The sequence below is a fragment of the Coregonus lavaretus genome (assembly GCF_964263955.1).
Source record: "Coregonus lavaretus genome assembly, contig: HAP1_SCAFFOLD_465, whole genome shotgun sequence".
Taxonomy (NCBI): domain Eukaryota; kingdom Metazoa; phylum Chordata; class Actinopteri; order Salmoniformes; family Salmonidae; genus Coregonus; species Coregonus lavaretus.
Window position 1 is genome coordinate 371,579 of NW_028164548.1, and position 8,548 is coordinate 380,126.

Genomic DNA, 8,548 nt, shown 5'->3' on the forward strand with positions numbered 1-8,548 from the left:
GTTAGGAGAACTATCACAGCAGGTTAGGAGAACTAACACAGCAGGTTAGGAGAACTAACACAGCAGGTTATGATAACTATTACAGCAGGTTAGGAGAACTAACACAGCAAGTTAGGAGGAGAACTAACACAGCAGGTTAGGAGACTGAGGTTAAGGTTAGGAAAAGGGTTAGGCTTAGCTAAAATGCTACATTTGTCAACAACTGTTGTCCCCAACGCAACCACTAGACAGAGCTGTAGGCCTACTCCATCTAGCCACAACGGTAGAAATTTAAACAAACCATCGGAGTTGTGCCTGTTGCCATAGAAATAGAGGACTCATCAGGGATATAACCAGTTTTAGCATGGACATTGCGCTTGAGGCCTTCCACCATTTTAAAGTAGTCAACTGGATGGGGATTCCTGTGAGTTGGGAGCGATCAGCCAATGAAGAAGAAGAAAATGTACTACTTTAAAATGGAGATAGCATGAATGGCTCTGCCCATGCTGTCCCAGATGCTATAATGGCACAGATACAAAGATGAGTCCATTTATCTCTATGGCCTGTTGTTCACACACATATCTGCCCTCTCATTGGCTAGATGGTCCCATCGGCTCTCGCCTCCTCCCGCCTGCCTTCCATCTTTGAGGACATGCATCCTCCCGCCTGCCTTCCATCTTTGAGGACATGCATCCTCCCGCCTGCCTTCCATCTTTGAGGACATGCATCCTCCCATCTTTGAGGACATGCATTTCCATTGTTAGAGCGGTCACTTGAGTATCTTCTCAATATAATAGACAATCTTTGCTTGTATGCAGGAACATTGGTACATTGTGGGAGGCTGTCTAGAGAGACTACTGATGAACAAGCTAGGCCTATTTGAAACATCGCCATCTCCTGGCAGCATTTACCAGACAGATTCAGAAGCTTGAAAACCCCATTAGATTTTTTGCCCCAAAGTATAGAAGGAAAAAAAACTAACTGAACATAGTTTATGATTGTTTTTATTTTATTTTTGGAGTCAATGATAATAGTTTCAGTATACTTTTAGTTTTTCAAATGGGTTTCTTAATTATTGTATTCTTTTAGGTTCAGATTTGGTAACATAATTACGAGTTTTAATCAGTTAATAATTCACAAATAAAAATGTATATCAGTAAAAACACTACCTAATTGTTAGATCTACTTTTACTTGTTACGTCTGTGAACTTTCATTATCCTCCCTCCTGATGAGAAGAGAAATTAGAAAATATCTTAAATATACTGTGTGTGTTTTTGTGGTAACGGAATTACAAGGCAATGTTTCTTAAAAACTTACAGAAGGCAACTAATTTATCCCAAAATAAATATAAGTGTTGCTATTAGTTGGCTGTTAGGGGTCTCCACTTTAACATTATTGTGTTTTGATGTATTTCTAATACCTTTATAGACTTTTTCTGGTAGATGTTTTCGAAGACCTATTACTTATGCATCATTTTAAAGATGGAAAATGGTTGAAAAATGTATCTATGCCTTCTGATTTCCCCAAAACACAGACTCTTAAGCTTTCATTTGATACCCAATTTGATATTCTCCTATGACCTTCACATGTTGGTGCTCATGGGTCCTTTTACATGGAAATTACCTTATGCAGAAAAATGTCCAATGATGGAAAAGTGTGTTTGTCTGGCAAGTGCATTTGATAGTGCCGTTAGTGAACACCGTACCAAACCGTAGCAAAATGTTTCAACAACAAGACTTTTCTATTGGACAAATTCTGGTAGGTCCCTAGTGGTGGGATGGGCAACTTTGATGGGGGTGGGTGCCACAAAAAAAAACAGAACTCATCATGGGGTGCCGCAGTGTCTCTGCGTACCCACATCCATAATAGTTTTCATGTTCATTTCATGCAATTCTACACATTTCGCCATGAGGGCGGAGAGAATATTTCGCAATTTTCTAACTAATTTCATGCAATTCTACACATTTCGCCATGAGGGCGGAGAGAATATTTCGCAATTTTCTAACTCATTTCATGCAATTCTACACATTTTGCCAAAGGGTGGAGGCAAATGTTTGCCGTTTTTAATATGATAACTGACGATCAATGGTCCCCACCCGCGGTCTGTAATTCAGTAACCTACCAATCTAAAAACAAATGTAGCTGACATGGGCTAATTGAGTGACTGCTGAGGCACAACCACATTTCCAAATTGCACCTCGTGTGTTCTATTATTCTAACGGTCAACAGCAAGTTGAGACCCAGACTGAGTTCCAAAACAACGTCTTTTATTATTGGTCCGCGGGACTACAAAAGGTGGGTCGCGGCCCGCCAGTTGCCCATCCCTGGTTTAGTGAATACACCCATGCAGCGCTTGAGTTCCCTTGAGGGGCGATCAGTTTATCTCGCCCGGGGCACCGGGGTTTTGCATTCGGAGAAAAGGTGTGCTGCCGATTCAACCTGTGGTTAACAATGCGCGTACGTGAGCCGGTAAATGTCTCCCGAGTGGCGCAGTGGTCTAAGGCACTGCATCGCAGTGCTAGCTGTGCCACTAGAGATCCTGGTTCGAATCCAGGCTCTGTCGTAGCCGGCCGTGACCGGGAGACCTATGGGGCGGCGCACAATTGGCCCTGCGTCGTCCAGGGTAGGGGAGTGAATGGCCGGCAGGGATGTAGCTCAGTTGGTAGAGCATGGCGTTTGCAACGCCAGGGTTGTGGGTTCGATTCCCAAGGGGGGCCAGTATGAAAAAATAAACTGTAAGTCGCTCTGGATAAGAGCGTCTGCTAAATGACTAAAAATGTAAATGTAAATTATATCGAGCGCACCTGCGCCAAACGGACCACCGCCTTTCTGATCCATCACCAGAAAGCTTTAAACTTAAAAATTGATTTAGCCCTACATTTAAATAGTTTCTATGCACATTGTTGCACGTCACTTTTACTTGACGAGACATACTATTTTATTTAGTGGACAGCTTTACATAATTCCGATGCACGTCTTCTTTCAGGAAGTGAAAGTGCGCCGTTTCCAAAGTCTTTCATGCGGATAATTATCACGATAATGTGCTGTCAATCGCCAATAACAATAATACCCATAATCACAGCCCTGTAGCCTTTCACATCACATTCGATCTTATCGATTAGGCTGATCACTAACACCAATGTTAATTAGCCAAAATTATCATTCACGGAAGCTGAAATCAATATTGTAATAACTTGGCGGATGTCTTACCCCCTAAATCATCTCTCTCTTTATGATAGCATAACTTCTCAATAAATAATAGAGTCTACATTAAATTGTACAAGAACGCTACAAACCTCTTAACATGTTTCCTCGACGACAACGTCCTCTACTTCCTTATACATGTATTTCCTATTTCAAACTAGTGATGGGGTCGGTCGCGAAAGAACGGCTCTTTGTGAACGGATCTTTTTTGGCGAACGTCGGGAATCGAATTGCATCGGTGAAAGAGCCGTTAATTTGTCTCCCTGATTTACATGCAGCTAGGAGGTGCTTTTTGAGCTCAAAACAACGATCACCCGCAGATAAGTTACACAATAATTATCTAAAGAGGGTGAATCCTTACTGCAGAAACAGTGGGGAGAGCGCGTCATTCTGCTCCAGGCTTATGTTTGTAGTGCGTTAAAAATAAACTTTATTTTTTAAGCAGGTGATCTAATAATTTATCCAGGTAAAAATGTATTTGAACGCGCATTTCACTATCTGACGTAATGGTAGTCTACCGTTTGACCTTTATATTGTAGATTTGCAATTAAGCGTTTTAAATGAAGAGCCGTTTGGGAGCCAAATGATGGCTCTCTTATGTGAACGGAGTCAAATGAACCGGCTCACCAAAAATACTCATAGGTTTATAGCCTATTATATATTGATATTTAGGTCATGTAAAGTCTCCATACACTTAAGGCAAGTATCCAGCCGATACGTTCATATTCTATCTATAGTAAAAGTCGATTTATATTTTGTATTTCATGATTTAATGAAATTAGGGAGTGGTCGAAATGCACGCAATTGTTCACAATGGGGGAGGGTCATGATCTTTCGCTTGGTCTCAATCACATGATCCATGGCCTCTACTGTAGGCCTAAGGCTATAGGAAGAGAATGCTCGGAGAAGAACAGCGCCAAGTTCCATTTCTAAGAAAATGTACTTCCTTTTCCGAGTTTTTGCACTGCTGCTGGGATGGTGTATACAGTGTTACACAGTGCAATGGATAGGTTATCCCAATCATGAGCCCTGTCCTACCCTGCTCTTGCTGATGTAAACCCTGGTGTGCTTCCTAATCAATGGATGTGCTGTGTACCGTGGGACTTCAGGAGGCGAGTCAAAGGCTTCTAACGGAAAAATAAATTTAAAAAAAGGTTTAAAAAAAAATGCAATATCTGTGTGCGCGGACTAGTCTTACTTACTTCCTGTTCAGTTTGAGAGGGAGTACGTGAACATGAGAAGGAAGACAGGAGGTAAGCTCGCTACTGCTGTAATTGATATGAATAAAAACAATATGTTTTGTTGCCCCATAATGAAGCTATTTATCAGAGTTATTGACCTCTCTTTACCATTTATATAAATACTACTGGTCTATGTATTAAAATCCTGTAATATTCTTCTATATGCAGACTATACGGTTATGCGCCGACTGTTGACCAAGCTATGTTAGAGCTGCAATCTGATTTAGTTACATTACAGGAAGCCCTTGTTGATTTAAAACTCGTACTTATTGCGGGCAAAACTAAATATGTTGTTCTCTTATTCACTGAATAAATTGTCTCCGATGGGCTACATATTCACTCATTGGGTGGCTCTGTTATGGAGCGCGTTCCCGCTTATAAATATCTGGGCATTTGGGTTGATAAAGATCTAACGTTTAAAAAACATACTGATGAGCTAGTTAAAAAGCTAAGATTTTAAAGTGGGCTTCTTTTTTATTAACAGCAGGAAGCAGATGGTGCTGTCAATTTTCCTTCCAGTTCTTGACCACGGTGACTCCATTTATTTACCAGAATGCAGCAGCCACTACTCTCAGACAGTCTGTTATCCTCATCACATGACCATGCTCATGAGGCATTTATAAGTTAGATTCTGGGTTTTGATGGGGTATGACAGTTGAACTGAGCTCATGAGGCATTTATAAGTTATATTCTGGGTTCTGATGGGGTATGACAGTTGAACTGAGCTCATGAGGCATTTATAAGTTAGATTCTGGGTTCTGATGGTGTACGACAGTTGAACTGAGCTCATGAGGCATTTATAAGTTAGATTCTGGGTTCTGATGGTGTAAGACAGTTGAACTGAGCTCATGAGGCATTTATAAGTTAGATTCTGGGTTCTGATGGGGTATGACAGTTGAACTGAGCTCATGAGGCATTTATAAGTTAGATTCTGGGTTCTGATGGGGTATGACAGTTGAACTGAGCTCATGAGGCATTTATAAGTTAGATTCTGGGTTTTGATGGGGTATGACAGTTGAACTGAGCTCATGAGGCATTTATAAGTTAGATTCTGGGTTCTGATGGGGTATGACAGTTGAACTGAGCTCATGAGGCATTTATAAGTTAGATTCTGGGTTCTGATGGGGTATGACAGTTGAACTGAGCTCATGAGGCATTTATAAGTTAGATTCTGGGTTCTGATGGGGTATGACAGTTGAACTGAGCTCATGAGGCATTTATAAGTTAGATTCTGGGTTCTGATGGGGTATGACAGTTGAACTGAGCTCATGAGGCATTTATAAGTTAGATTCTGGGTTCTGATGGGGTATGACAGTTGAACTGAGCTCATGAGGCATTTATAAGTTAGATTCTTCAAGAATCAATGGGTACATACTGTATCATTAATTTATAAGTCAAAAAATGGATTTAGCAACTGCCGATTACCTCATTAAGTTTCGTTTTGGCATCTTTTGACTTTCTGTTTTGTACACCAGCTTCAAACGGTTATTTCTCAGCGGTTAAGATGGTACCATGTTTTGTCACACAAACTGAAATTAGACAAACTATCAGCATTTTTGCAACCAGGCAAATGTCTCATAAAACTTTCCAGTAATCCAGTCTACTAGTTTCCCCACTGAACCTTTTAACATTTCCAACATCCAAGACACCCAGGTAGATTGACTTCTCAATGAGATAATCTGGGATTCTCATCATCATTTGGACTGAATCTATCTCCATGAAGGCCAACAGGTCACACACACACACACACACACACACACACACACACACACACACACACACACACACACACACACACACAGACACACACACACACACACACACACACACACACACACACACACACACACACACACATAGATGAAAACATTACAGGATAATAAACACAATAATTAACTTTTACTAAAAATATATTTTCATAGCGACTATGTACATGGTTTGTACAATTATTTTTTAATTTCAGTTAATTCAGAAAGTTAACCAAATTCCAATGCCAAATTGTCTTAATTGAAAAGCATTGAGGAGAATTGGAATTATAATTTGTCTACTTCCTGAATTGACTGATATTTTAATGGAATTGACCCCAACCCTGACTATGTATTGGTTTACCAACCTTTCTCAATATATTTTTCAATGATTAATTCTCACACACAGGGGCCATTCTGAGGCAGAACCATTCTGTGTCAGTTTTGAGCCACAGCACTTGTCAGTTGCACTGCAGAGACTGGGTTAAGATGTCAACAAACCTGTCTTGGGGTTGATGAACATGGCAGGTGGCATGTTGAGATAGTCAACCTGTCTCTTAAAGTCACCCAGTTCAGCAGTGGTGAGCTCCCTTCACTTACCTGGAACATTAAGTCATTATAGTGAATACACATGACTTCATTTAGTGAATTACATGACTCATTTCTTTATTTTATTCAGTTCAATCCAATTAATCTGAATCCAATCCATTCAATTCAATTCAATATAATCCAATCAATTAAATTCCAATCCATTCAATATGATTCAATTCAGTTGTTACTGGAGATTTCCAGAGAGGTGTAGGTGTGTCCATGGATGGTGGTTGTAGTCTGGGTCAGATAACAGTCTGGACAGGTAGACAGGAAGATGGTGGTGGAAGAGACAACGAACACTGTGAAGACACAGGCAGGCAGGCAGGCAGGCAGGCAGGCAGGCAGATAGGCAGGCAGATAGGCAGGCAGATAGGCAGGCAGGCAGATAGGCAGGCAGATAGGCAGGCAGGCAGGCAGGCAGGCAGGCAGGCAGGCAGATAGGCAGGCAGATAGGCAGGCAGGCAGATAGGCAGGCAGATAGGCAGGCAGGCAGGCAGGCAGGCAGGCAGATAGGCAGGCAGATAGGCAGGCAGATAGGCAGGCAGGCAGATAGGCAGGCAGGCAGATAGGCAGGCAGATAGGCAGGCAGGCAGATAGGCAGGCAGGCAGATAGGCAGGCAGGCAGATAGGCAGGCAGGCAGATAGGCAGGCAGATAGGCAGGTAGATAGGCAGGCAGGCAGATAGGCAGGCAGATAGGCAGGCAGATAGGCAGGCAGGCAGATAGGCAGGCAGGCAGATAGGCAGGCAGGCAGATAGGCAGGCAGATAGGCAGGCAGGCAGATAGGCAGGCAGATAGGCAGGCAGATCTAACTTATAAATGCCTCATGAGCTCAGTTCAACTGTCATACCCCATCAGAACCCAGAATCTAACTTATAAATGCCTCATGAGCTCAGTTCAACTGTCATACCCCATCAGAACCCAGAATCTAACTTATAAATGCCTCATGAGCTCAGTTCAACTGTCGTACACCATCAGGACTACAAGAGGTTAGTTCAATACCTGCTGGCGTCCAGAAAGAAAACAAATATTATTTCGGTAAGTTCTGGCAAACACACGTCCAAAACACACACGTATGTAAATACCAACACAGCGTGTATCCGCGAAATCATCACACACAGGCAAGTCGATTAGTATTTTGTGTAAATGGAGAATATGATGGACAAGCTTATTCATAACAATAAAAAGGTTGATAACAAGATGCAATCATTTGCCGTTAGATAATTACAAATAGACAGATATTTCCTAGGCTATTATTTATTTCGTTTCCATGATCATTGCATAATAAAATCCTCACCTTTTCTGTGATGGTTTCATACTCACGAGGTAGCAAATAGACCTACAACAAGGTTACTGTTCCAACCATCTCTCGTTTAATTGGACCCACTTCACAGCAGTAAATAGATCAGCTATTTCAAGTATTTTGCTCTATAATACCAGGGGTCTCATTTATAAACGTTGCCTACACACAAAATATACCACAAAACATGCAAGTGCCACTTTTCACGCAAATGTTGTCATTTATAAAAACTGAACTTGACCTGAGAATTTGCTGCAAACTTTAGACCATGCGTGCGCACAGTTTCTAGTGGTTGAAGTCTTGCATATTAAGAAGGCAAAAGTAGCTTTGTGCAGATGGGGAATATATGACGAGACTCTTATTCAGAACAAAACAACCGGTAGGCCTAGCTAAATACAATAACAAGATGCAATCATTTTTTGCTAGTGAAAATCCATTTATCTTTACATTCTAAAATAATTAGAAATAGGCATACATTTCCTGTTATT